At 42.9% G+C, this 27,662-nt stretch overlaps 1 protein-coding gene across 11 annotated transcripts in view; it reads left to right on the top strand.

Annotated features, from left to right (window-relative positions):
* LOC307190567 (uncharacterized protein) overlaps positions 1-27,662 on the top strand; it is a 394,123-nt gene that overhangs the window by 186,311 nt on the left and 180,150 nt on the right. The window lies entirely within an intron of this gene.

Raw genomic sequence — 27,662 nt, 5'->3', positions numbered from 1 at the left:
TCCAGTCAATATGTCTTACAGTCTCCCCCTCTGGGTTAGGCACTGTGCTAGGCGCTGAGGATGCTAAAATATAAGGATGGCCCAGTCTTTGTCTGCAGAGAGCTCACACATAGTGTGAGAGACAGATATGTAAAAAACAAACAGTGTGCCAGGCTTTCAACAAATGTCATTTTAAATGAATAATGAAAGCAAGTGCAGGGAGTGGATAAAGAAGGAAGCACTGGGGCTTCCTGGGTGGCGCAGTGGCTGAGAGTCTGCCTGCCGATGCAGGGGACACGGGTTCGTGCCCCGGTCCGGGAAGATCCCACATGCCGCGGAGCGGCTAAACTCGTGAGCCATGGTCGCTGAGCCTGCGCGTCCGGAGCCTGTGCTCCGCAACGGGAGAGGCCACAACACTGAGAAGCCCGCGTACGGCAAAAACGAACAAACAAACAAACACACACACACAAAAAGAAGGAAGCGCCTAGGTGCCAGGGGAATTTGGCAAAGTTCTGCTTGAGCTGGGAGTCCTGACTGATGAGTTGGTGTTAGCAAGACAAAAGGCTGGAGGAAGGAAGGACATTACAGATAATGGGAATGGCGTGTATAGAGGAAAGAATGTGAGAGAGCAGGACACGCTCGGGGAATGCAAGTACCTCTCTATGCCTGGAGCCCAGCAAGTATAATTTACAGCGAGAGCCTGAGGGGTTGACAGAAACTGAATCTGAGGGAGAGGGTAGGAGTCATACTGCAAAGGGGCTGTATACCATGTAAAGGGCTGGACATTTATCTTGAAAGCAATGGAGTAACATTTCATGATTTCGAACAACCGAAAAATGGCGTGTTTGTTTATTTTAAGAGAGTATTCTGTATTCTGGTGTTTATGTGGAGAAGGATTGGAGATTACAATGACTGGAAGCAGGCTTTAGATTACTGCTACCGTCTAGGCAAGAGAGACTTTGGATACAGATTAAGACTTCAGCAGAGGCCTTGGAGAATTGCCTAGGTCGATGAGCTATTTTGGAGTGATTTGGGAGGATTGGTTATTGGGAGTGGAGAGTAATTTCGAGGGAGGAAGTGGAGTTGACTCCCAGGTTTCTAGCTGGGGTGACAGACAGAGTGAATGGTTGGCCATTATTGGCAAAAGGCAAAGAATGTCGTGCATTGGGGGAGAAAAGGGTGTTGATGATAGCTCTTTTTTAGCCATGTTGAGTGCGGGTCATTGAAACAAGTCTTGGGGGACTTCGAAAATATCTCTCTGGTGTTCTGGAGAGAAACCTAGGCTAACAAAAGGAATATGAGTGAGCAGTGTCAGGAAAGTGGGTAGAGGTTGAAGCTTCAGCTATGGAATGGCCCAGGGAGAATGGGAGTGAGAAGTCGTTTTGCTTTGCCTGTGTTTGCAGAGACCAGGGAGTTTCGCTACATGAATGAGATTGTTGGAGAAAGCTCCTCTAAGAACCACAGGTCCAGGCATATCACTGGGTCAGCAGAGTAATCAGGAAGCGATGAGGCAGCCGGGAGGTGATTTAGGCTTCCTCCTCCCACCCCTGCTCGCCTCTGCCGTGTCACTGCTCTTCTGAGGTTGAATCAAATAAAGGTAAGGAGAAGGGAAACAAGAGAGTGCACTGGGCTACATGTGAAAGACCCATAGTTTATTAGGGCTGGAGATGAACCCATTAAACTGTTGGTTGTCACGAAGCTGTTGTGTTATTTTTTTTTTTTTTTTGCGTTACATGGGCCTCTCACTGTTGTGGCCTCTCCCGTTGCGGAGCACAGGCTCCGGACGCGCAGGCTCAGCGGCCATGGCTCACGGGCCCAGCCGCTCCGCAGCACGTGGGATCTTCCTGGACTGGGGCACGAACCCATGTCCCCTGCATCGGCAGGCGGACTCTCAACCACTGCGCCACCAGGGAAGCCCTGTTGTGTTATTTTTGAGTGTGTGTTCCCATTCCCAGATGCTGTTAGGGATGGTGGCAAATTGACCATCTTAATATTGGTCAGTATTCTTTTATGTGTGAGGCGTGTTTTATAAAATTTAGTTGTTTTATTAAAAAAAAAAATTAAAGACTCTTCCCCCCCTCCCCCCACCAAGTTCCTTTCTCCAGAAAAGCTTCTCCAGAGTCAGTAGTTCTCTGCATATTTTCCTCAGAAGAACTTCTCCTTTCAGTCCAGAATTTTATCAGCAATTCTTATGCTAAGAGGGGTCAGAAGATGAGGCATTTCTCACGTTACCCTCGAAGCTACTCATGAATAATGGCCTATATCACCTCCATTGTCTGCCCCCCAAACATAAGCAAACAGACAGAAAGGCAGAGGAGAAATGAAAGATCGCTGAGTGAGCCGGAGGGGCAGTCTAAGGCTGAGATCGTAGGAATAGGTGAAAAATGCAAGATGGGGCAGAGGGTGACGCAGGGGTAAATGTTTGAGTAGATTAATCAACGGATAGAGAATAAGCCAGATTCCCTGGTTTAAAAGCAAGCAAGAAGAACAACAGAAAAGTATTGTGAAATACTTCACAGTGAGATTAAGGGCATCCCTACCAAAGAGTGATGTAGCTGAAATAAATGAGGCATCATTATTCCGGGCTGAATGCATAATGGATTAAGAAGTTCACAGGGCTTTTCACCGCCCCTTCATACCGGTACGGGTGGTTTATGCTGCAGTTTCTGCTGGGGGGCGGGTGGTGGAATCTGTCTCTCAAAATACTCGCCTCCTTCCTCAGTGAGTTGATTTCCTTGGGCTCCACTGGGATTTTAGGTTTGTAGGGGTTGAGGAGACAGGAGAAGGTACTAAGAGGGACGACAGAAATCCAGATAGTTCCACACCGGGCTGCGGGGCCAGTAGGACCCATCCTGGGACACGCAGTTCCATTGCTTTGTGGGAAAGCTGCATGTATTTTTTTTCTGCTGCCTACAGGTGATGCTATGTATGAAAACGGTGCCTTTTCCTAACTTGAGAGCATCGCACCTGCCTACCAGAAAACTCATCCAGGACTCATCTCTTGCCTCTCAAGAGAGAGGCAACGTTTAAAATGAAAACTTGGCGGGCCTTCAGTGCCGTGCCGGCTGAGTCATTCTGTGGTGAGGGGAGGCAACAAAGAACACACCAACCGAGGAGGTCACGGAGTGTGACGAGGATCCGTGAGAAGGCCTGCCGTGCCGCCGCGCGAGAGAAAACCAAGCCCTTTGTGCTGGGGCTCGAGTCCAGGGGGTGATGGATGCTTTAAGTGCAGAGGAGGCTCAGACCATCCTGTCCTGTGACCTGGCTCTTGCTGGGCCCTGTGAGATGACTGGCCAGGGGGCGGGCGTCTGGCCTTTTGTTTCAGTGTCTTCCAAGCAGTGACATCAGATTTGATGGGGTCTTGGCATCTTCCGAGAGGCAAATTTTATGCTCCTGTGTTTCTTATTTAAGCTTGTTAGAAGTAAGTAGAAAGGAGCCCTTTAATCCTAACGGGGAGCGAGAGCTGAGACTTTTGCGTGAGAATAAGGATAAAACCACAGTCAAATCACTGCAACCCTCCAAGCCTTTCTTAAAAGGTTACCTCATGCAATAGCACCATGAAAACAGGAAGAGAGTAAAATAGCATTGCACTCTGGCCTGAATCTTCCTTGTTTTGTTTTTAAACAAGTATTTTAAGGCAACAGTTTCTTCTCCCTACCCACCCCTTGTCAGCCCAGCACTAGCGAATGTAAACCAGTGGCTGCACTCCGGGGTCCTTTGAGAATATGCTTTGAGTTAGTGGCAGTGGTGGCAGTTATGATGGTGGTGGAGGGGATGGTCTTCCGTTCCAGAGCTGAGAGGGGTCTGATATGTGCAGAGTATCTCTCGAGTGACGTGGTTCAGGACTGTCCTAAGGACTGGCTCATACTCACATCGTGGACTCTTTGGATTAAAATGGTAACAAATCAGAATCTACCGAATCAGAATTAGACATGGAAAGTGCTTTGTAAGGTCTTTCTTGTCCATCGCACATTGCGGGGCTGAGAAGCCCTTCAATTACCGTAGACAGATGAAAATCTCCACCATTGGACCCTATGTCCTTCCTTTAAGTAAGAACCAGTATACAGTATTAAACAGTCTCCTGAAATGACCACCTAGCCCTACCTAGCCAAGAATGGCTCAGTTTTGTTCTACTCAGAGCACTTTCTCTCTTTTTCTTAACCTACTGAAATCTTACAGATATATGGATGAATTGAATCATTCATTTAGCCAACAGGTATTGATATGTTAAGTGCCTAGAGTGGGTACAATGCTAAACGGAGCACTGTGGTGAATACAAAAGAAATAAAGGGATAATCCTAGTCCTTGAGGAGTGTGTCATATTGAACAGGCAAGAAAGTAATTCCTTAAATGCCTAGAGAACAATGCAGCCCAGTGCAGTGGAAGTATGATCCTGGGGGAGGGGGAGGCGGTGAGCAGGGGCACGACACAAGCTCTGGGAAGGAAGGCAGTCTCATGGAACAAGGTCCGTCTTGGATTGGCTCTTGAGGAATGGATTTAAATTGGTAGAAGGATGAAGGTTTGGGAGAAACATCTTAACTTTTGTGTAGACTGTATAGGAATTTAAGATTCCTTTTATCCTTAGCGGCTGCTCCTATCCAAGCTGTAGGGACCATCTCATCTACTTTATAACCTATACTCTCCCTCCTTCCCCAGCCAAGGCTTCTATCATTCACACTGGTAGTGCTTTGTGCTGGTTGCTCTCCAAACAGGACCCTGTCTGTGAGATGCAGATTAGGTGCTGTAGAGGAATTGGTTCCATGGAAAAGGCTCTATGAATGCCCACCTTGCCATTCTTTCCTAGTGGTGGGTGGTACTAGACTGGTGTTCCTTTCCACCTTTATCCCTTTCAACGAAGGGCTGGTAAACGTAAGTAGTCAATTGTTCTCGCATTATAGAGCATGGGGCCCACTAATTACAGCATAATTTCTGCTGGTCAATATCAGTAATTTCTTCAACCTCATGGATTGCTTCCTTCAGGTCAACGTTCATGAAAATTTTATACTCGAAGCTGGCATTGCATCTTTTATATCATGATCATGTCAGCTTAAATACCACTTCCTCAGGGAGATCTTCCCTGCAAATCCACATGTTTTTCTCTTCTCAACCATGGTACTTTATCACAATTGGTGATGATGTATTTACCTGTGTGGTTACCAGAGTAGCGTTTGAGTCTCCCACTAGAAGGTAAGGTCCGTGAGTCAGGAACATAATATGCCTTGTTCGCTACTATACACTTAGCCCCTACCCTAGGTACAGAAATAAATGTTTGATAGCTGGAGGAATGAATTTAAAAATAAAAGCGTGAGTGGGTAGAGATGCATGGTCTTGGGAACTAGGATACCTTGGGATGATTATCAGAGGCAGGGAGGTTTCTGGCTGCTGGCTCTGAAATCACCCATGGGATCTCGAAGAAAGCAGTTGAGAAAGAAGCCTGCTGTGACAGTCTAGAGAGATGTCATCCCTGTGCCCTCTGCATGAAGTCAGCAGATCCTTGGAATTGGCATCCCAACTGTTGTAGAGGTGTTACCTTTTCTGTGATTACAGGCTGGATGCCTCTGACACTGCCACAGGAGTCCATTTTATTGCAGTGTGGATTTTCCATTAGGGAGGCGGAAATCAGCTCGGAAAATCAGGTTTAGTTATAGCATGTTTCCAGAGGAAAAGAAATTTCCTGTTATCTTATGTTTTCAGTTTCTTACGGGCTTTTGACCTGGGGAGCTCAGCCGTGCATTCTGAGTATGAAAACAATAACCATAACAGCTAATTTTTATAGACAGGCACTGTTCAAGTGCCTATGTATATAATCTCATTGAATCTTCAAAACAGCCGTATGGAGTAGATATCGCTGTAATCAAATGCCCATTTGGTAGAGGAGGTATAGAGGGAGGCATCAGAACAAACAAGTAACAGGGCTGGCGTTTGAGCCCAGATTTAATTCTCCACGTTACGTTCCCTATCTGCCTCCTAACACAGGCTAATATTCAAATGCTACCCATGTATCAGACCCAAATATATGGACCAAATATGTTTTCTTATTTAGTTTTATAACAACCCTACGAGGTGAATACAACTACTGTGCCCATGTTACAGGTGAAGGCACTGAGGCTCAGAGAGGCTAGGGAACTTACTCAGGATCACACAGCTAGTTTTTGGCACAGTAAGACTCAAGCTTCGATTGGCTTCCCTCTAAAGGCCATATTTCCAGCCATTGTACCTTGCTCCCTACACTGTCCCAGAAATGCCCCGTGTGGACCATTCAATGTCGTGGCATTGAGGGACTAGTTAATTGTGTGCCAGGCAAAAGCAGTAGAAAGCTGACAAGTCTTGCTACCATTATGCCACAGCCTTCCTTTCCCTGTACCTTAAAAAGGGGGAAGCATTCTTTCTTTGGACTACCCTGCACCATCAATTGACCTGTTCTCCCTAATTGGAAACCCTCACATTTCCAATACTAGCACACTTCTGGTAAATGAGCTATTTCAGTTTTCATCCTTTCCACTTGAACTGATGCTGGCTTTGCAAAGGGAGAAGGTGACCCGAGGCAGGTGTTCCTCTCCTTTTATTTCAGACCAAACTCTATCTTTGTACCTATGAAAAATAAGGAAATTTAAATGATGCAAGACAGCTGTCTATAATAAATTCATCATGTATTTCTTTGGGGAAATCTAAAGCGTAGTTAAGTTCCTGCAAACTAGATGCCCAAATGAATTTGTGCTCCTTGGCCGTGACTCAGTCTGTCATCCATGCATCGTCCATGCGCTAGCTCAGGCAGGGATTCCCGATTCCCCCACCCTCTACACCCCCATGTTCTGTCTTCTTCTCTTCAAGATGCTTTGGCTTCTGTCATCATCTGGTTCTATAAGGATGAGCTCAAGCTTGGTCTCATCTCTTCAAACTTTAATTTGTAAATGCTCTTGTCAGTACCTGGGTCTTGACTCTCTCCTGCAGAGTTTTACCTGATTAACCCCTATGACTCCTGCCTTCCCCTGTTGCCTTAAGGTAGAATCTTCTGCCTTAATCTCAACCCCTCTGAATTCAATTTCAGCCCTTTGGCCATCAAGGCCCATCCAGAGACCCAGCTAGTTTTAGCAGCTGTCTTTATCACCCCCAACATCAGCAGTACAGCTTGGCCCAATCCTTAATAATAGGATATTTTTGTCTCACTGTGATAGCAGAAGTCTTTCAGTCCCAGGGATGATGAAATAGAAAAATGCTTTGACAGTTTCATTTCTTAGAAAGAATTTAAATACAAACATCTGAATGGAATAGGTGGTCCTGAAACAAGTTTGAATATGTATACTTTATTATACTTAAAATATTAGTGGAGATCAGGATGAAAGGTAGGGAAATTGCCGGTTGAAGGGGAAAAGCCCCCTCAGGTTATATCCTTATCTCACAAGATGCACCAAAATAAAGGTTAGTTATATTACATGCAAAAATTCTTCACATTAAATAACTTGAAGACAATACAGGTGAATATTTGTGAGTGGAAAGTACTTCAAAGTATAAAACCATCTGACGATATCACAAAGGAAAATACCAATAAATTTGAATATATAGAATATAAAGGTTCTACAAACTAAAAATAAAAATCATAAACAACTTAAAAAACATAGTTCCAGTAGTTGATAAAGGGTATATATGTAGATATGTGTGTGTATAAGATATATGCATGTATGAACCTTATGACTCAATAAGAAAAACAGTAGCAACACGGTAAGGAAATGAAAAAAGGCCAACAGGTAACTAATAAAATAAAAAAGAATAAGTGGTCAGTGAATTCTTAAAAGATCAGTCTGATCTCACTAGAATTCAAAGAAATACAAATAAAACAGCACTACTAAATATGTAGTAGGTATTAAAATAAGTAAAACAACTAGTGAGACTAGACTGCAGAGAAATAAAAATTTCCTCCAATAGTTAAGTATGTAAATTGGCAGAAACTTTCTGAAAAGCAATTTAGCAAGATGTTAAAAAAAAAAAAAAAAGAAAACACTTTGATCCAATAATCCCACTTTCTATACTAAGAAAAGTAGTCAAATAGTTATATAAAAAGATGTCTTTTACAACCTTCTGTATAATACAAATCCTAAATACATCCTAAATGCGCAATATTGGGAAAATAGTTAAATAACATATCTATCGAATAGAATATTACATAATGTTTTAATATGTTTTGAAGGATATTTAAACACCACAAGTGCTTCGGTTATGGTGTTAAACTGAGAGTAGGAAGCAAAATTATTTACATTTTGATCCAAATGCTGTAAAGAAAATACCCACATATTAATACATAAACACCCACATTTGTGAAAGATAAGAGGGAACGCTATTAAAATACCCAAAGTGGTTATCTTTAATTGCTATTGTCATGGGTAATTTTAATTGTCATCTTTAAATTTTTTTTTTCTAAAATTTCGGTAGCGACTGTGTTACTATTATAATCAGGAAAAGTAATAAACATTATTAAAATGTGTGTACCTTCTTTACTTGAAATTTTGTTTTGAGTGTCTGTTCAATATGAGGAGAGAGAGGCAGACAGGAGGGTGTCTTCCTTCCTTCCCTTGTAGGATCTGGGCCAGAGAAGGTTGGTTGTGAAGCAGGGAGCGTGCATCTCCAGGGCAGTAGACAGGAGTCCTGGTGAGTTGCATATGTCAGCATATGTCACACAGGGCCAGAGAAAATAAAGACCGATATCAAAAAGAGTGTTGCTAGGGCTTCCCTGGTGGCGCAGTGGTTGAGAGTCCGCCTGCCGATGCAGGGGACACGGGTTCGTGCCCCGGTCTGGGAAGATCCCACATGCCGCGGAGTGGCTGGGCCCGTGAGCCGTGGCCGCTGGGCCTGCACGTAAAAGAGTGTTGCTAGCATTAAACCAGATGAAAAGACTACTGAAATCTGTTCCTCTCTGAGAAATTTCTGGATCCAGACATATCTAATCTCATGAACCTGCTCTCCTGAAAGCTATCCTAGATACAAAACGAATATCTGGTTTTTCAATTCTAGATTTTCGAGCAAAGCACTCACCTCCCTGTATTGTAATTGTTGTGACGGCAGACTCTTACACTAGTCTGTAAACTTTTTTTCCCCGCTGCGGAGCACAGGCTCCGGACGCGCAGGCCCAGCGGCCATGGCCCACGGGCCCAGCCGCTCCGCGGCACGTGGGATCCTCCTGGACCGGGGCACGAACCCGCGTCCCCTGCATCGGCAGGCGGACTCTCAACCACTGTGCCACCAGGGAAGCCCTAGTCTGTAAGCTTTGATGGGGGTAGGGACCCGCTGTCTGGTAGAGTCGTGCTCAGTAATATTTGCTTAACTGAATGCGTGAATGAATGGACTTGGAAACTAAACTATAGAATAAATAGAAGGGCAGCTTTGTGGCGGCTTCACACTGTTAATATTTTCTTTCTGGCTACAAGTTCTACTTGACTATGTAGATTATGTCTCTTTTTCTCTCAGAGTTTACCCATTGCTGATTTAACCTGTTGGCCATTTGGTCCCACTTTGAACTGAAAATCAGAGTTGATAAAGATCTAAGGGGAAAAAAAGAGGATGAGAGGCGATTGGATGTAGTGGTCAGGAGTATGGGCTCAGGCATTAAATTGCCTGGGTGTGGAATTTGACTGTGCCATGTGCTAGCTCAGTGATCTTGGGCAGGTCGCTTGACCTCTCTGTGCTCTGGTTTCTTCATCTGTAAGGAGTGATGATGACACTAGAATGTACCTCATAGGGTTGCTGTGAGGCTTAAGTGGGTTATTATGCATAAATCATTTAGCACATTGCTTGGCCCAGTATAAATGCTATATAAGTGGTAGCTGTTATTTTTTTTTTTCTGAAAAGCAACAGACATTCTCTTCAGTTAACTACAACTATCGAATTAGTATATTTTGGTGTCTGTAAGCCTCCCAGTGTTTCCTATCCAAACCATGCAAAGATAATGAACTTGATGTCTTTACAGAACTTGCTATTTTGTAGCAATTATTTTAATCTCTCTCATCTATCGTCTCCTTTCATTAGGTAATAATTATCATGACAAAGTAATAAAAAGGGTCCTTTAAAATTAGTTCTAATATTTCAGATGTCAAACAGCAATTACCACAAAAAGTTACTCCAAGACCTGTAGTATTTTTCTCACTTAAATGCTTTGTAATTATTTTCATTTTATTGATATGATTTAAACATTTTCTTTTCTAGACTCTAAGCTCTTTGAGGACAAACATTGTCTTACTACCCCTCCTATCTGTATTACTCTTCATGAATATTTTACTGACCTCCAAATATTTCTTAAATGAATAATTAGGTTTTTTCTCCTTTTATTACAAACGCAGGGGACTCTCAGTAGTGATGTTCTTACCTCTTAGCAAAGGTGTCTCTGACACTTTAGTAGATGATTCCTTGTAATTTCATCTGGGAATTTAAAAATCCTGTTTTCTACCCTCAAACAATGATATCTGCAACGAAGGGAAGATCCACCGGAAGACTGGTTGGTGGTGACCATTCACTTGACACGCCTCCTCCAGTAGAAATGACTGCTCTGATCTCCCCTGTAGGTCTGAAATATGTAACTGTGCACACAAGGAGGTGCTGGAGCATATTACTCATCCTCTATTTCTTTCTGTCTTTTTAAAATAAATTTATTTATTTATTTAGTTTTGGCTACATTGGGTCTCTGTTGCTGCATGCGGGCTTTCTCTAGTTGCAGTGCGTGTGCTTCTCATTGCAGTGGCTTCTCTTGTTGTGGAGCACGGGCTCTAGGCATGCAGGCTTCAGTAGTTGTGGCTTGCGGGCTCTAGAGTGCAGGGTCAGCAGTTGTGGCGCACGGGCTTAGTTGCTCCACGGCATGTGGGATCTTCCCAGACCAGGGCTCGAACCCATGTCCCGTGCATTGGCAGGTGGATTCTTAACCACTGCGCCACCAGGGAAGCCCTCATCCTCTATGTCTTACACTAAATCACGTATTCATTTTTAACAGCATTATTGTTATGACAGCAATAATACTCTTCTGTTATATAGTGCTGAAAAGTTTATAGAGTGTCCTGTATACATTATCTGATTTAATCTGTACAGTAAGCTTGTGTTTTTTTGCTAGTTTATATGTGGCAATCTGAGAATGGAGAGGAGGAGGGGTTAACTGGTGTGTGCCATGTGCTTTACATACATTATCTCATTTAACCTCGTAGCAGCCCTTGAGGTAAGCCGTAAGATCTCTGTTTTATTAATAGAAATCTAAGTTTCAGAGATGCTTAGTAGTATATAATACAACTGAGATTCAAACTCTTGTTTGTCTGGCAACAAAACCTGTGCTCTTCCCACTATACCAGTGGTTGATATTGTAACCTTCATTCCATAGAATCTACTTCTTAGGACTGAAGTCACTGATTTCCTTCCTCCCCACCCCAGGTTTATTGAGGTGTAACTGACAATAAAAATTGTATGTATTTAAGGTGTTCAATGTGATGATTTGTTATATGCATATACTGTAAAATGGTTACCCCAGTCAAGCTAATTAACACACCCATCACCTCACACAGTTACCATTTTTTGTGTGTAAGAGCACTTACATCTCCTCTCTTAGCAAATTTCCAGTATGCAGTACGGTATTGTTAACTGTCGTCACCATGCTGTACATTAGATCCTTAGAACTTATAACTGAATACCCTTTGACCAATGTCTTCCCATTTCCCTAACCCCCCAGGCCCTGGCAGCCAGCATTCTACTTTCTGTTCCTGAGTTCAAGACACTGTCCACCTGTAGTAACACTAAGATCTGGCCATGCACATGATTCCAGAGAACATCCTGGGACAGCCTTTCTCTGCTTCCTTCTTCCCGCAGAGAACTTGTACTTGGCTTTCGCAGTCTTCTGTCTCTGGTGATAAACGTGGATGATGCAGACACCATGTTGCATTGTTGTCTGTTGCTGTTTGCATTGTCTTGAACCAAGGCAGTGATTTGGGAATGGGCCAACCTTCTTAGCATTCTCATCATTCTTTCCCTGTCCCCCTCTTTCTAAACCTAATTCCTTTCTACAGAATGCCCTGGAAAACTAGGATCACAAATTTGGCGATTTGGCTGGAATAGGAAGCAGAGAGCAATGGCTGCCCTGGCTGATCCTCTGACTTTCATTTCAAGGACGTTTGTTCCAATATTCCCCAAAATGACCGATTTAACTAGATCTGTGGCGATGTGAGAATACTATAGAGAATCTTGCAAAAAAAAGATTGAGCTTGCCCCTGACAAAGCAGTCTGATCTTTGGATCCTAGTAACTCTGGTTGGAAGGTGGAAACACCAGTGTTCATTTTTGGGTCAGGGAGTCCTTGCTCAGTATGCTAAGAGAATTCATTTTCCTTGAGTGTTTTTCCTTCCAAGTCACGTTTTACTGCTGGAGTTACTCAGCGAATTAATAGGTATAGAAATGCAAAGCTCTTTTCTTATTACATTCTATCGATCTGATTGCAGTGTCATTAATTGAAAGACTAGGAAAATGTGATGGATAGTTCGGCTCAGGAGTCTACATTCGTTTTGGCCCAGATCTGTTGGAAGAAAGCTGCAGGAAACTGACTGAAAGAAGCCGTTTGGTCTGACGTGAATTCTTCTTTCTTTGTCAGTCCTTGTGAGAGCATTCAGTCCTAGTGAGATTTACCATGTGTAATTATAAACTGTTTTTACTCTTAAAGGGGAATCAAAACTTAGGATGCTTATTTGTAGAGTTGGAAAGAATCCATTTTGTACCTGTCTTTTATAGGTGACATGTATATGACATTAAAAAAAAACCCCAGTTCTGACAAATTCTGACTCAAAAATAAGGACGTAGGCATTTTGCTCCTTAAGTAATTTCATTTGGAATATTGTGGTTGTGAAACATTATTTTCATTCATCACCATTTCAACCATCTCATTTTAGTGGTGTGTGAAACTTCAGAGATTGGTATGTGGTTAAGGATTGTTTTTTAGAGTTTTTTTCTTTTTGGATTGTTTGACCTATAATCCCTTGGATTTCCCCCATAAATTTAAATTAACTTGAGAATTTTGTATATGTATGGATATGCCCATATATATATTTAATAAGTGTACTCTAATATGAAAAGTTTAAAGGAATCTTTTAAAATATTTTAATCCTCTATGTGAATGAAAAATTCCCAGGCTCGAACAAAACCATGTCAGATTATGTCTAATTTGTTTGCAAAGGCCAAGCTGGACTCCTTACTTTCTGCTTATGCTTTAATGAGCTGGGCTGTTTTTCTCTTGTGTTTATTGTTTTAAATGTTTGAAGCTTGACGTGAATGGGAGGAATACTAAAATTCAAAGCACATCCATATGACAGAAGACATCATTTGTCTCTTGCTTTTAATAAACGTTGTTTGGAGACGTTTCGAAGTCTAAGACATGTTACTAATAATACATGTCCTGCCAAATATTTTTTTATCTTTAGTCTGTGGTATTGGAATGGTCTTTCTCAAGGTGTGATTACTTCTCCTGGTTGTGCTTTTGGATGGTAGAATAAGGCATCTGTGGAAAAATAGGAAGTGAGCGAATTGCCACGCGGTGTGACCTCATTTTGGAACACATCTTGAAAACGTATTTCATGCTTTCTGAGCGCAGAGACAATGGATTGTGGTTTGGGGTCCTCTTAACTGACCTTTGGCTTGGAGAGAAACGTGGGCTGCTTCCTCTGATCATCGGCTCCTCTGAGAGTGCGAAAGAGGCTGCTCCCACGTTAGGCTGTGAGCGCTGCAGCTGAGCGGACAGGCTGCCTCACCCCTGATATTATGTCTAAAAATACATCCTCGGAGAGGCAGGCATGTGCTTGCGCCTCGGTACGGAGGAGCTCTCGCCTGTGTTCCTTGCTATACCCATCTAGATGCTGGAGTGAGAGATTAAATTATCCCAGAAGCCCTGCCAGTTTTCGATTTGCCATTGTCTCTGCTTCTTCGCCGCCTGTGAATGGGGACCCTCGATGCAGGGCTTTCAGAGACCAGCCGGTGCTGATGGGGTCTGTGACTCGCCGCCTGTGCTGATGGGGTCTGTGACTCGCCGCCAGCGCCTTCTCCTTCCGTTTTGCTCTGTCCCGGTCATGCTTTTCTTGCCTTTTTTGGGAGGCAGAGAGCACGGGGCAGAGGTTGCACTTGCACATTTCAACTCCGTTGTCGCTGCCGTGGCTGTTACTCCCCTCAGCAAGAGCCAAGGAGCAAACAGGACGGTGGGTCACCTCGCCAGCTGTTTAGCACCGTTCCCCTTCCCCTCTCGACATGGTTAGGAATTTTTTCTGTCTTAAGTGACAGGGTTTGAAGGGTGGCGGTGGCGTGTGTGTGTTTGGGGTGGTTCCTGAGCCTCCCTCTCTACCCGGCTGTATCTTGTTAGGGACCTGTTTTCTCCTGATTTCTACCACCTCTCCTCATTTTGAAAGCTTGCTAGATTCTCCATCCCTGTCCCTGCAACTCAGTTTTTAGGGTCTGTTGTTGGAGTTTTCTCTTTGAGTGTTATCTCCAAATTTCTCAGCTTCTGTAGTTGCCTCAGAGGTTAAAAGGGGTAAAATGATTGTTGGAATCATTTTGTCCAGGAAGAAGGAAAGCAGCATTGCTCTTCAGAGTGACAGTGCTTAAGAAGAGGGAAATAAGGTGGGTCTTTTGCAGCCCTTGCCACAGCTTGGCTGTAAATGCATGGCTTCAGGGAGACTTTCTGTCTTATTTACAGAGTTAGGAAAATATATTAACCTTCAGGATATCTCCCATACCTTATTAGAAAATAACTTCAATTCTAACAACAAGTGCTGAGGAAAGAAATGCAGCTTTTTATGCAACAGAAAAGAAGGGCAAAATCACAGATCACATCAGAAACTAAGTACACCATTCCCTTTGCAATGATCCGTATTCAAAAGTGAGTAAGATCCGCTGTTACTTATTCCTCCCTCTTTCTTTTGTATATTCAAGTTAACAGTATTTTGATGGCCTTGAAAACTGAAGGGCAAAGCCTTGTTTTTCAAAAGGGTTGATTCTTTGAGGTTTCTGCAAAGTGAGATAAAAGAATTCTTTATGTTGTTTCAGATGGTTTTCAGGATATATCTAGTGCAAGTTACAACAGATACATCCAGTGTAAGCTGGTATTCACAACATGCGCAATTAACAAATACACACACATACACACACACACACACACACATGCACGCTTAGACACACTCCAGAAGAAACCCACCTAATGTTAAATAAAATCCAGACTTGAATTTAAACCAAAATAGTTTCATCTATTGTGGAGAAGAATTAGCCTTCTTATATGCTTTTCTACGGCTGAATACTTCCTTCTCCTTTCATCATTATTTTATTAGTTTCTTTCATAAGAGCCACTGAAATGGACGAAGAACTCCGTAGTTAATTTAAGTTCTGGTGGCAGTTCATTACAATGGAGCATGGATCAAATATGTCATAAACTCTTATCTGTCACCTGGTATTTCCTTTCAGTTCAGCTTAATACATTTTATTTCCACTGATGCCAAAGAAACATATATGCCTTTAGACATTCCGTACCTAATTATGCAGCTGGATACATGAACAGCCTGTAATATTACGTAGGTTTGAGCGTTAAACAGGAAAAGGCACTGTTATTCATAGCCAGCAAGTTCCCAGGATCCAGCAAGATCCCAGCGCTGGAGTATTTGCTTGTCTTTCTACCTTTGTTCCTTCAGAGGCGGTGAAGGTCTCAGCTATTGCTGACTAATTGATAGTTGTAGTAACCGCTATAGGCTCCTTAGATCAGAATTGCACGCAGAGATGGGTCTTGATTCAAACACTAAGGAATGCACACTCTCACTTACTTACATGGGCAGAAAGTCTTCATACTAACAGAGGTGTGATGGAGACTGCAGGACATAGAAGAGAGAGAGAGAGAGAAAGAGGGGGTGGGGGGAGATGGCTGGTAGCAAGTAGACCCCTGCAAATAGTTCTAAAATGCATGTGCAGATGCAGAAGCCTTTAGAACCATCCAACAATTCAGACACCCTTTTTTACTTCTTCTCTGCGGGACACCTCCATCCAGACTATTCACACACACACACACACACACACACACACAACCAAAAACAAAAAACAAAACAGGAAAAGGTGAGAGCCCTGCCATCTTAGCTCAGAATTCATCTGGTTTCCTTTTTTCCCCCCTGCCTTGTATTCCTCCATCCATTGTCCATGCATCCCATGGCAGCCGCCCTTGCTATTGAATGCAAGTGTCACAGCAGGAGCAAAAAGAGGGTTGAGGGAAGGCTTTGTCAAAGCCACCGTTGTCTACTGTTTCTTTGCTTTCACTGCTCTGCTTTTTTTTTTTTTTTTCCTGAGGCTGTCCCTTACTAGTGGCCTCCGTCCAGGAGGAGGGAGAAATTGCAAGAATTGGAAGAGTAGTAGAGGGTAGCCGTTTTTCTTGCACACTGTTTTGATAAACAGCTCAGCGATACGTTCCTGGAAATTAGGAAATACAGCAGGAGTGGGAGGTTCTGGTGGGAGAGTGAGGGGGCGGGGGTCTCTGGATATTGCTCCAGCCTAGATGCCAAGGGCAGTTTCTTTGCAAGGACTTTCGTGGTTGTATTTGTTTCCTGCTGCATTTTCAGTTTTAAAAAATCATGAGAAAAGCCTCATGCCTCTCTCAGGTTTTCCATTTGTTTATTTCTTGTTCGGCTCAACAACTGGATGGAAATTTTAAGCCAGGCCAGACCTGCTGTTTGTGATTTGCTCAAATGTTGAAATCAGTTCAGCCTGAATTGGTAGTTGTCTTTTTCAGATCATTTAAGCTTGCATGTGAAATGCGTGTGGTAACTTTCCAATGTACGTTACAAAAAATGGTTTTGACTATCCTTTGTATGGCTATAAATCTTAGGGTTATGCTGTTTTTCACCTGAACTAACCATAGCTGTTCTTTGGGGTGACATTTATGCACAAGTGATTCTCTTCTACGATCAGGCCAACTCCTGATAAATCTCAAAGCTGTCAAAGGTTACAGAGGCACACTCTCAAAATAGATTTTTAGGAGAGTATTTCAGATGGGCATTTGACATAAGTGTGAAAATACTGGGACTTTTTCTCAGTGACTTTAACGTCATATAATTTGTATTTCTTCCAATAAATAAAAGTGATTAAAACTGATTCTATATAGAAGGAATCAGAAGGCAGATTCAATCTGAATTCCGTTTTCCAAAAATTTTGCTAAAAAACAAACACATTTGCAAATTTTCTAAGCTTTTAGCTTAGAAAAATCACATACCTATATTAGTTCTCCATAGATTTTTTGTTTTTCCTTCTAAATACTGTTCTATCTAGAAAAAAGTTATTCTAAGTTGATAATTTTTTTCTCAAGCTATCTAACTTCCGGCACGAGCCCAGCACTCCTGGTTATTGTCAGAATTTGCTAAGATTCAGCATTTCAATTCCAAAATGTATTTTAAGTCAAAAGGGGGATATGTCTGCATGCAAAGGAAGAAGTTTTTCCTTTTGAGGAGCCATTCCATTTTATGACACGTGCTGTTGGGTTGATGCTCAGTATGAGCTCATGATTTCTTTCTTTTCCAAATAATGATTGTAGTCTGCATGTGAATTATAGGGGTAGAATACCTTCTCGGGTCCATAAGAAAACACCCTAAATTGGAAGTATAAGATCTTCACTATTATGAGCAGCCACTTTGGCACCCTGCAAATACATTCTCTTCCTTTCCATTTTCATTGCCTTGATTTAGGGGACTTGGGCCCAGCCACCCTGCCTCCTTCTTTTGTGAAGAGACATTCTGAAATGTCTATAGAAAGCAAACTTCTCCAAGAAATGCAGAGCGGGCCATGGTTTGAATGCAAGTCTGAATTTAATTGTGGCCACCCTGGTAGCACACTGTTTAATTTCCAGCACACATCTACATGAACCTACAGTAACTCTAGGCCAGGAATTGTGAACAAGGAAAATTTATCTGTGATAAAGCATATCTTTTCCAAGGAGTAGTCACTCGGGGTTGATTCAAAAGTCAAATTTAAACAGATGTTTCCATGCCTTTGTGTACTGGGAAATTGGCATTGCTAATTTGTTCAGAGCATTTTGGACAGAAAGAAATGGAGAGCTCCAACTTTTGACCAATTCTTCTTTGGTAAAGGGTGAAATGAGGGGAAAATGAGAGATAGCGCAAGGCTGGCTAGTATTTCCACTTGAAAATACTAAAGACAAAGAGGTTAATGAAAGGCTCAGTGTCTCTATGGCTGAAGCAGTGTATAACCCAGTCCCTTCTGCATGGCAGAACCGTGTAATTCTCCACGGAGCTGGGAAGGATGCTCATCCCCATGGGAGGACAGACTTGGAGGGAACCCCATCTCTCAGCCTGTGCCCCCTGCAGATAGCTAATTTCTGCTGGATCAAATTAAAAGGAACAGCTAAGCTTGTGGCCAAGGTCATTCCCCAGACATTTTAAAGGAACAGGTTCCTGTTCAACCATTAATCCAAATATTTCACAATATGGTTGTTCCAGTTGATATAAAACTTCCAGTTGATATAAAAATCATGCAGAAGCCCCAACCTGGGCTTTTCTTGAAAATGGAAACCCTACCTCTAATATTACACGTATTGAGCACAGTGTGATCAAAATATTATTTGTGCCTTAAATCTCCTGGGCCCTAAAAATACAAACATCTTTAAAAACAAAAGGGAAAAATAGCATCTTTGGCATGTTAGAAGAACAACTTAACCAAGTATGAAGCAAAAGGTCACAGGTGTGTGTATATGGAAGATAGGATATAGCTCTTCTACTTCTCTTCGCCCGTATGCCCTCAGGCTGATTTAAAATAACCACTAAAATGGCAGGGTATGGTCCAAAATGCAAAACTCATTTTCAGTCCTCTCATTCATTGAAAACAGTTTCTTTTTCAAAAGCATATACTCCATTGAGGTGCTACAGTTTAGTAGCAGACATACCTTTCAAGGGTTTATTGCTTTGTAAACTCTTTTAGATTTGTATTTCCCCTCCAAATTGGGAAAACAAAGTGGAGCTGCCCCTTTTTAAGTAAATAGCACACCTTCCCCTACCTAACTGTATGAGGCCTCCAGAGAGAAAATGCTATTTATTTTTTTTTTTAAAAAATTTATTTATTTTTTTTCCGGTACGCGGGACTCTCACTGCTGTGGCCTCTCCTGTTGCGGAGCACAGGCTCTGGACGCGCAGGCTCAGCGGCCATGGCTCACGGGCCCAGCCGTTCCGCGGCATGTGGGATCCTCCCGGACCGGGGCACGAACCCGTGTCCCCTGCATCGGCAGGCGGACTCTCAACCAGCGCGCCACCAGGGAAGACCCTGACCTCAATGTGATCCTTTATTTTTTATTCTTTTGCGGTATGCGGGCCTCTCACTGTTGTGGCCTCTCCCGTTGCGGAGCACAGGCTCCGGACGCGCAGGCTCAGCGGCCATGGCTCATGGGCCCAGCCGCTCCGCGGCATGTGGGATCCTCCCGGACTGGGGCGTGAACCCGTGTCCCCTGCATCGGCAGGCGCACTCTCAACCACTGCGCCACCAGGGAAGCCCGAGAAAATGCTACTTAACTTCCTTTGCAGTGTAGGGTTCCTAGTCCTCAAAAGAAATACGACACACATTAGCTCTGGAGAAAGTCTTCATTTTCCTAATCAACCAGCACAACAAACTGTCCTTTTGATATTTTGGGAGGCAAACAGAAAGCTCCTAATAGTTTGGTAAATTAGCAAAGAGGTGGCATTTGGATGTGGTGTTACATGTTCAAGGAGTTGTGTTTTAAAAGAAGCAGATCTGAAAAATGAGGATTCCATCAATAGAGGGATGCTTTGATGAAGCTCTGTTTTCTCCCCAGATTTATTTTTCTAAGGCAGGGGGCATGTAGGCACTAGTCCATTTATATAAACTTGCTAGGCTAACTGTACATGTTTAGGATTTCCTTGAAAAATAATTATCTTATTTTGACAGTTGGTGTTTTAAGGATAGCATAAAACTCCCAAGAATATTCTAAGAGAAGTGATGTGATAATCCAGGGCTGGATATTTTTCCATATTCATTTAATGTAAAATTCTATGGAAGAGAAACAGTGATGATTTGGCAACAATTCCTCCTCTACTCATTTCTCTGAGTGTAGATCTGGAAGGGTGGAAGAGGAAGTGTAAAATGCCTACCCCAGAACTGCTAACAAGAAAGTTTGTGGGAGGGTATTAAAAGGGAATCTAACAAGGAACGATATTCAATATCCTGTAATAAACCATAATGGAAAAGAAGATGAGAAAGAATATGTGTATTACTGAATCACTTTGCTGTACAGCAGAAATGAACACATTTTAAATCAACTATATACTTCAATAAAATAAATTAAAAAAATAAAAAAGAATCTAAGATTAGGTTTCCTTCAAAAAGTGAGCGATTTTGTAATGCCTCTCAAACCTTCAGTCCCTTTACCCAGAGTCCCCATCCCTTCGGGTGTTCTTATCCCCACACTTGCGCCGGCCACTGGCAAGGTAGAACTAAAATAAAGCCCAACAGGAACCACAAGTGCCTTGACCCCAGTGAAAGCAGCTCACCGAAGCATAAATCGAGGACTCATAGAATAATTGGTCAACATTTTGGGGGAAACAGGTTACTGTTACTGCTGCAAAATCTTCTCCCAAAAAGCTAAAGTCGTTTGACCGTCACAATCTAATTCATCTTCATACCTTTGAAAAAGTTTTGGTTTTTTTTTCCCCCTGACATAAGGGGACACTGAGGGCTAAAGGGAGTTTTGGCTTATCCAGCGTTAAAAAACACATGGTGCTGAATCCTGAGACAAAGACCTGATCTTCCTAGCTCAGCTCCTTGTGCCAGCATGCATCACTTTTCAAGGGTACCCTTGAGATCTCAGAGGAATTCAGTGGCTGCTCTGGGTTGGTTGGTAGGACCCTACTACCTTTTAGGAAGTTAACAATCAAAAGGAAAAGTTGTTTCAATATGATGCACCTGGCTGGAACCAATTTCCTGGTAGAGAGAATCAACCCTTTTGCCCACTTGAAACATTTTGAATAATTTAGAGCTTTCTTTACACATAAAGCATTAACCAGGTAGGACCTATGGACATTAAGATGGTTAATGCTAGAAGTGTTGAAACTTCTCAAAATGTTTCTTTTCACTCCTTGCAAATCTGAGAAATGATCTGAAATGGCAACTCAAGTCTGTAGCGTGGTGATCTCAACTAAGACCTGTCCTTTCTATATTAGGACTGGTTATTTTGGATATTCCAGACCACTCCATTTTATACAAGTGAACTTCAGTTGTAGGGATAATCAGTCAGAATCATTCAAGCCCAGACCGATCTTTTTTTCTAGTGTCAGATTTCACAAAACTAGTCTGTACTGTTGCCTCAGTTCTTGATTTCATTTTGTTCTTCTTGAAGCCTTAAAATACTGCATTGCAGCTAATCATACAAATGACCTCACTGCAGAAGGAAAATGATCTATCCCAGATCATAGAATTTTAGAGTAATCATGATTCTGGGGACATTTAAATACAGTGATAAAATGTGAATTAAAAGTCACTTATATCCTGTGTCAGGGTCATTATTTTCTGCCTCCAAGTAATTTCATACCTAAACCTACCTGGAAGAAACTTTAAAATTTTTTGACATCTCTGCTATTGTGATATATGATGATGGTGGCCATGCTTTGCATCCCTCCTCCCAGTTGATGTGCTATGATCAATGTTGAGCTTGTTCTTTTTATTTAACTCAAGTTAGTGTAATTTCGCAACTTCCAGGAAAACTGTTTCCTCATTGGTTGCTCATTACCTGACTTAATGTTTTGGATGATGGTGTCAGCTAAGTTGTGCCCAGGCATTCAAGAATCGTTGGGTAATTTATAAACTTGTAGAAGCATATTTGTGTCGTTTTACTTAAACAGTGGAGAAAAAGAGAGCTTTTGTCATGTTTGTGCTTTCTAAAAGCATGGTAATTATTATTACTGCCTAAAATAAAACCTACGACACAGTGTCTTCCTAACTTTTATTTTAATAATAATGTGAGATTGGATTTATTTTCATAAATATCATGATATTTTAGTTTAGTTTTTAAAAACAAAATTCCAAAACCCTTCAGTTGTGGATAAAGCAGTGTTTTTCATTATCCAGTAGGCCTGTGTGTTATGAATGCATTGAACAGTGAGCCAACCCTCAGCTTTGTTGGACTAGAACTTATCACATAAGTAGACATTATTTTTACTCCTGGTTGAGGTTAGTATAGCACATGCCATTCTGGTGAACACATCGGGACAATTGGAGAGGAGGGAGATGGCTGGTCCAGAGAAACAAGCTGGGAATTGCAAAGTGACAGATGCAGCCTTTCTAGTGACGTGACAAACCATGCTGAAAAGCAAGATATATACAGGATGACAGTTGGAGTTGGGGGATGGCCACTGAAAGACTAAATCCCTCCTTTCCTGGAAACACAGCCGAGAGGGACACTGCATTCTCTCAAGGCAGGCCTAAACTTATTCAGGAATATTCAATAAGCATGTGTTGATGGACAAATATTTTGTTGAATGTTTGCCGTCAGTCCGGGACTGGAGGAGATGTTGTTGAAATTGTGAGAGGGGTAAAAGATGTGGTGAGGGTCCTTGAAGAGCTTATCATCTGGAAAGAAATCACCAGTAAATTCAGTTCAGTTATTCCAGAACCTTGGTGGGTGGAATTATTTGTCACGCACTGTGCAGCATGCTACAGGGCAGAAAAAGATAAAGACATAGTTCCCAGCCTTAGTGTCCTCACAGTCTTAGGTAAGGATATGAACTCAGAAACAGGCTTTTGCAGTAGAAGGTGGTATTGGCAGTGTGCTGTGGTGGCAGAAGAAGTCACTGCTGCTGCTTAGAGCTGGGAAATGCTTACCGAGGGGACGATATCTAATCTGGGTCTTTTTTAAAAAAATTTTTGTTGGAGGATAGTTGATTTACAATGTTGTGTTAATTTCAAGTGTAGAGCACAGTGAATCAGTTATACATATATCCACTTTTTTTTTTTGGATTCTTTTCCCGTACAGGTCATTACAGAGTATTGAATAGAGTTCCCTGTCCTATACAGCAGGTTCTAATTAGTTATCTGATATTTGGTAGTGTGTTTATGTCAATCCCAGTCTCCCAATTTATCCCTTCCCCCCTTATCCCCTGGTAACCATAAGTTTGTTTTTTACATCCGTGATAATCTGGATCTTGACTGAAGTGTTACTAAGTGCCCAGTAAGATTCCAGACTCTTGCTTGAGGCTGCGGATTCAAAGAAGGATAAGATGGTGTCTGTTTTTGAGGAGTTCACGGTCTAAATTAGAAGACAAACGGGTTATGAACCCCCCCACCCCGACACACACACAGAGTAGAATAGGGTGTAACTATAACAGAGGTATAAACAGTTACTTAGGGGACCACAGGAGGGACCCATATCCTATTGGAGGGAGTCGAGAAAGATGGCCTACCTGAACTGTTACTCAATAGATGAGCACTGTGAATAGAATGAGATGAAGGTGTAGAGAAGGGAATAGCTAACTCTGCCTGGAAGAGGGTGAAAATTGGTGACGACTTTGTGGGGGAGATGGCATTAGTCTGGACATTGAAAGGCAAGTGGGATTTTCCCAGGTAGGGATAGACAAGAGCAGAAGGGAATCCCAAGAAGATGAGGTGGCGTGAATCAAGACCCTGGGTTGTGGAAGGGTGTGGTATGTCTAGAGGTACAAGGTCAAGTTTGGTTTGGCTGGAACCCATGGGGCATGGAAGGAATGGGGGGAAACCCATTCAGCAAAGTGGCCTGTAGCCAGAACGTGAAAGCCAGACTAAAGAATCTGTTGTCTGTTTGCTTGTTTCTGAGAGGGAGTGAGGAGCCATTATAATTGGAGGTTTTGGAAAGTAATTTGGGCAGTAGAGGGGGAAGGGATTGGAGGGGAGAAAGGTTAAAACAGTGGTTCTCAGCAGTGATGGGCAGTGTATCAGAATAACCTGGGAAGCTTTTGCAGGATACACAAGCCCAGTTTTTTCCTTAATCTTCTGTCTTTTCCCTCAACCGAGTTTCTGATGGCATATGAGGTGATGGGAAGGTAAATAGGGGTATTTTGAAAAAGCTTGGGGGGTGATACTGATACATTCTGCCCTTTGCTATTGCATTACTCTTACTCTTAAGTCAAGAGATGCTCTAGGAAGGCTGAGACAGTGGAGATGAGAAAGGCTGATTTGAGGGATGCGTGAGAGTTGGAATTAATAGGATGGATTGGAGGAGGCTGTGGTGGAGAAGAAACATGAAAAATACTTAGGTGTCTAGTGCGAGCAACTGAGAAACTATAGACTGAAGTGAGCTCACAAAGAGGAGAAGGTTTGACAAGATTGTGGACTCTACTTGAAGTATGTAGAATTTGAGGTCTCTGGAGGCATTTGGTAACATATAAGCTGGAGTTCAGGAGAGTTTAAACCACACACACCCAAGTCAATTATGCAGCAGTAGAAAACACCACATCAGTGTTTTTAAAAGGCAACAGAAAACCAGAGACAAGGGAGATTGTGTTGGCTGGAGCAGACAGGTATGTCTTTGTGGAAAAGTGGAATATGAATTGCATCTCAAGGCATTAATAGAAAATTCAACTTCAAGCGATGAAGAGATTAAAAATGGAGATTGTGTGCCAAAAGGTATGGGGTAAGAAGAAGAATGCTGTTTCAAAAGGGCAGGGCAGTAATATAAATGACTTAATAATAGAACCTAATATACCCTCATTTATTTTTCACTCCTGGAAGGAGCCATTATTATTCACAATTTATAGATGAAGAAATGGGTTCAGAGAGGTTAAACAAATGACCCACATGAGGCCAAGTGGAACAGTGGATCCTTTAACCTAGACTCTTGTTCTGATCCGTGAGGTTACGTGTCCTTGAAGGCAGTGTTCATTTCTTATATGTTGTTAAATACCTCCTGGCTAATGTGTAGCCTGAAAATACAGTAGACCTGCCAAAGATATCTGTTGAATTACAGAAACGAATCAGTTCTTTTGTGCATCAGTTTATAGTTATTTGCCGTCTACACTTAAGACTAAATGTGGAATGTAACATTATAGGACTGAACAGCACCTTAGTAATTTTCCAATCCAACCAGCTCACTTTATAGAGGAGGAAATTCATTCTCAAGAAAGGAAGTGACGTACCTGAAATCTCACACCCAGTTATTAGCAGAGCTGAGCCAGTACCTTGACCTCGATTTCTGTACCCAAGGCTTTTCTCTTGTAACATTCCATCCCAGGGAACCGTAACACTTCTCCCTCTTCTGAGCTCTCCAAAGCTCGATGGAAATGAAAAACGTGGATAGGACATAAGAGGTGACTTGATAGGTGAGAACTTTGTCTTTGTAGCCATCCCATCCAATCTTGTATTTAATGGCATGAATAAGAGAATGCTGACACAGAAATCAGATGCAGGAAGTAATGAGCAATTCCGATGAGAAAAGAACAAGCGTAACAGTGACAAACGAGGGTTAAGTGAGGTAGGGACTTCTTCCACGTGTTGTCATGGAATGCTGTGGAGTCACCTGTGTTTTGTTATCTTTTAAGTGCAAAACATGGTCTCACCTGCCTAGGACAGATGAGAAGAAATACCATCCCAGGCTAGAGAACTGATGAGGGAGCGGTGCAAGGCATGGTGGAAAGGGTCCAGTGCTGGGAGTCAGGACCCCTGGGGATGCTCATGAGCTGTGTGGTTTGGGGGACTTTGCTCTTTCAGGTTTCTTATCTGTGAACGGGAGGGTTAGATTAGGTCTGTCTAGCTTCTGTCTGTCACTGGAGCTCTCAGCTAAACCTCTGCCCACAGCTGATGAGCCCCTCCTTGCCAGCGAGTGGGTTGGGGCAGTGACTTGGGGCGGCTCTGCAGTGTCGTGGATGCGGGCTCCTAGGGGTGAGCAGAACCCCTGGGGCTGCAGGAGCATTGAGCGTCAGCCTCTGCGTTCAGTCAACACCGTGTGGGTCCCCTTGGCTCCTCTGTTACCTTCAACTTGAGCTGCTGGTGTTCAGCGGAAACCCCACCTCAACCAGTCAGCAGCGGGGAGCCCCGTCTTCTCACCTGATCCCCGGCAGCCTGTCCCTGGGGGCTCAGCTCTGCTTCTGGGGCTCTGCCCTTCACCTACATTCTGGATAAGGACCATTGCTAGATCTCACTCTTTATCTACGTATCCCATCCCGCCTCTCGAGTTCTACCCCTTTGATTACTTTTATGGCTCATTTTTTTTCTTTAAAAAAATTTATTTTTTTAATTAACCTACAGTGAAACTGACTTGCTTGCACAGTTCTGTGGATTTTAACACACGTATCCATTCATGTAATCATCACCAAAAGCAGGGCACAGAGCAGTCCCATCAACTGCAGGAAATTCTTTCATGCTCTTCCTTTGTAGTCATCGCCTCCCCTCGCCCCCAGTCCCTGGCGGTGCTGAGACGTTGAACGTGTTGTACAAATGCAGTCATGCAATGGAACTTTTTCTCGAGAACGTCTTCTTTCACTCAACCTTCGAGATTCATCAGTGTTGTTGTAGGCATCCATAATTTGTCCTTTTTAAATTGCTGCGTGATTTTCCAGTGTATGGATGTAACACATTTGGTTTATCCGTTCACTGGCAGAAGGACATTGGGATGGTTCCCAGTTTGGGGTGGTTATAAATAGAGCTGCTATAAATATCCATGTACAGGTGTGTGTGTAAACATAAGCTTTCCCTTCTCTGGGGTAAACGCTGAGAAGTCACAGTGCTGGGTTGACCCCCTGAATTTTGATCACTTCCCACCTTTGAACTAGGTGTGCCCCTCCCGTTGGATTTCTGATACTGGACTCACTCTGCTGCCTTCCCTCTTCCTCAGATGAGCGGGCCCATCTACCGGTGCATTTCTGGTTCCCTCTCTTCCCTCCCATGGTCCTCCTCTTTCTGGCTAGGAGCTGCCAGCACATAATAAAACGGGAGCCCATTTTGATTAGTCTAAATCTGTTTCGGCTCTGAATTTGTGGTGGTTTCATTATTGCACCAGTTTTGTAGTGCCCTCTGCTGGCTGATTCACAAAGCTGGCTTTAGGCCTATGCTAGGGGAGAACTTGTAGGTGCCACGGGAGAAAGAAAAATAATTGGGAAGGGACGCGGTTGTGGCGCACTAACGTTGTCGTGACAGCCTGACGGGGACTCTTCCTGTATTTGATGCTACACATATAGAGAAATGCTGTAATATTTTTGTGGAACCCTACAATATTGTGCCTGTCTTCTCAATTGTGGGCAAAGATGGGCTGTCTGGAAAGCTGGACTCAGCCTGGAGCCTGTTACCCACATTGCTATTTTGTGAAGATATCCGCATACAAATGACTCAGATCTAAACATTCAAAAATGCTCTTGGAGGGCCATCTGGTTCTTGTTGGTTCTAAAAGCCTCGTTCAGCCTGGTAGATGGATCCAGTACAAAAGATAGTGAGGGCTCTTCATTCAGGTTTAAATAGGTTCCACTGACCAAGAAGAGAAGCAGCCTTTATAAAATAGCTGGTACTGATGCTCCCAGAGCCGGGGGATGAGGATTCTGCCTCGTAGGTCAGCGGGAGGCTGATAAATATTTAATTGATGATCATGCACTTGCATGGAGGCTTTGGAACACACACACACACACACACACACACGCGCACACACACAGAAACACAATTTGGTATCATCATGGAACACGTGAT

Source organism: Stenella coeruleoalba, assembly GCF_951394435.1.
Source record: "Stenella coeruleoalba genome assembly, chromosome: 8".
NCBI lineage: Eukaryota > Metazoa > Chordata > Mammalia > Artiodactyla > Delphinidae > Stenella > Stenella coeruleoalba.
This window is presented reverse-complemented; position numbering and strand designations above follow the sequence as displayed.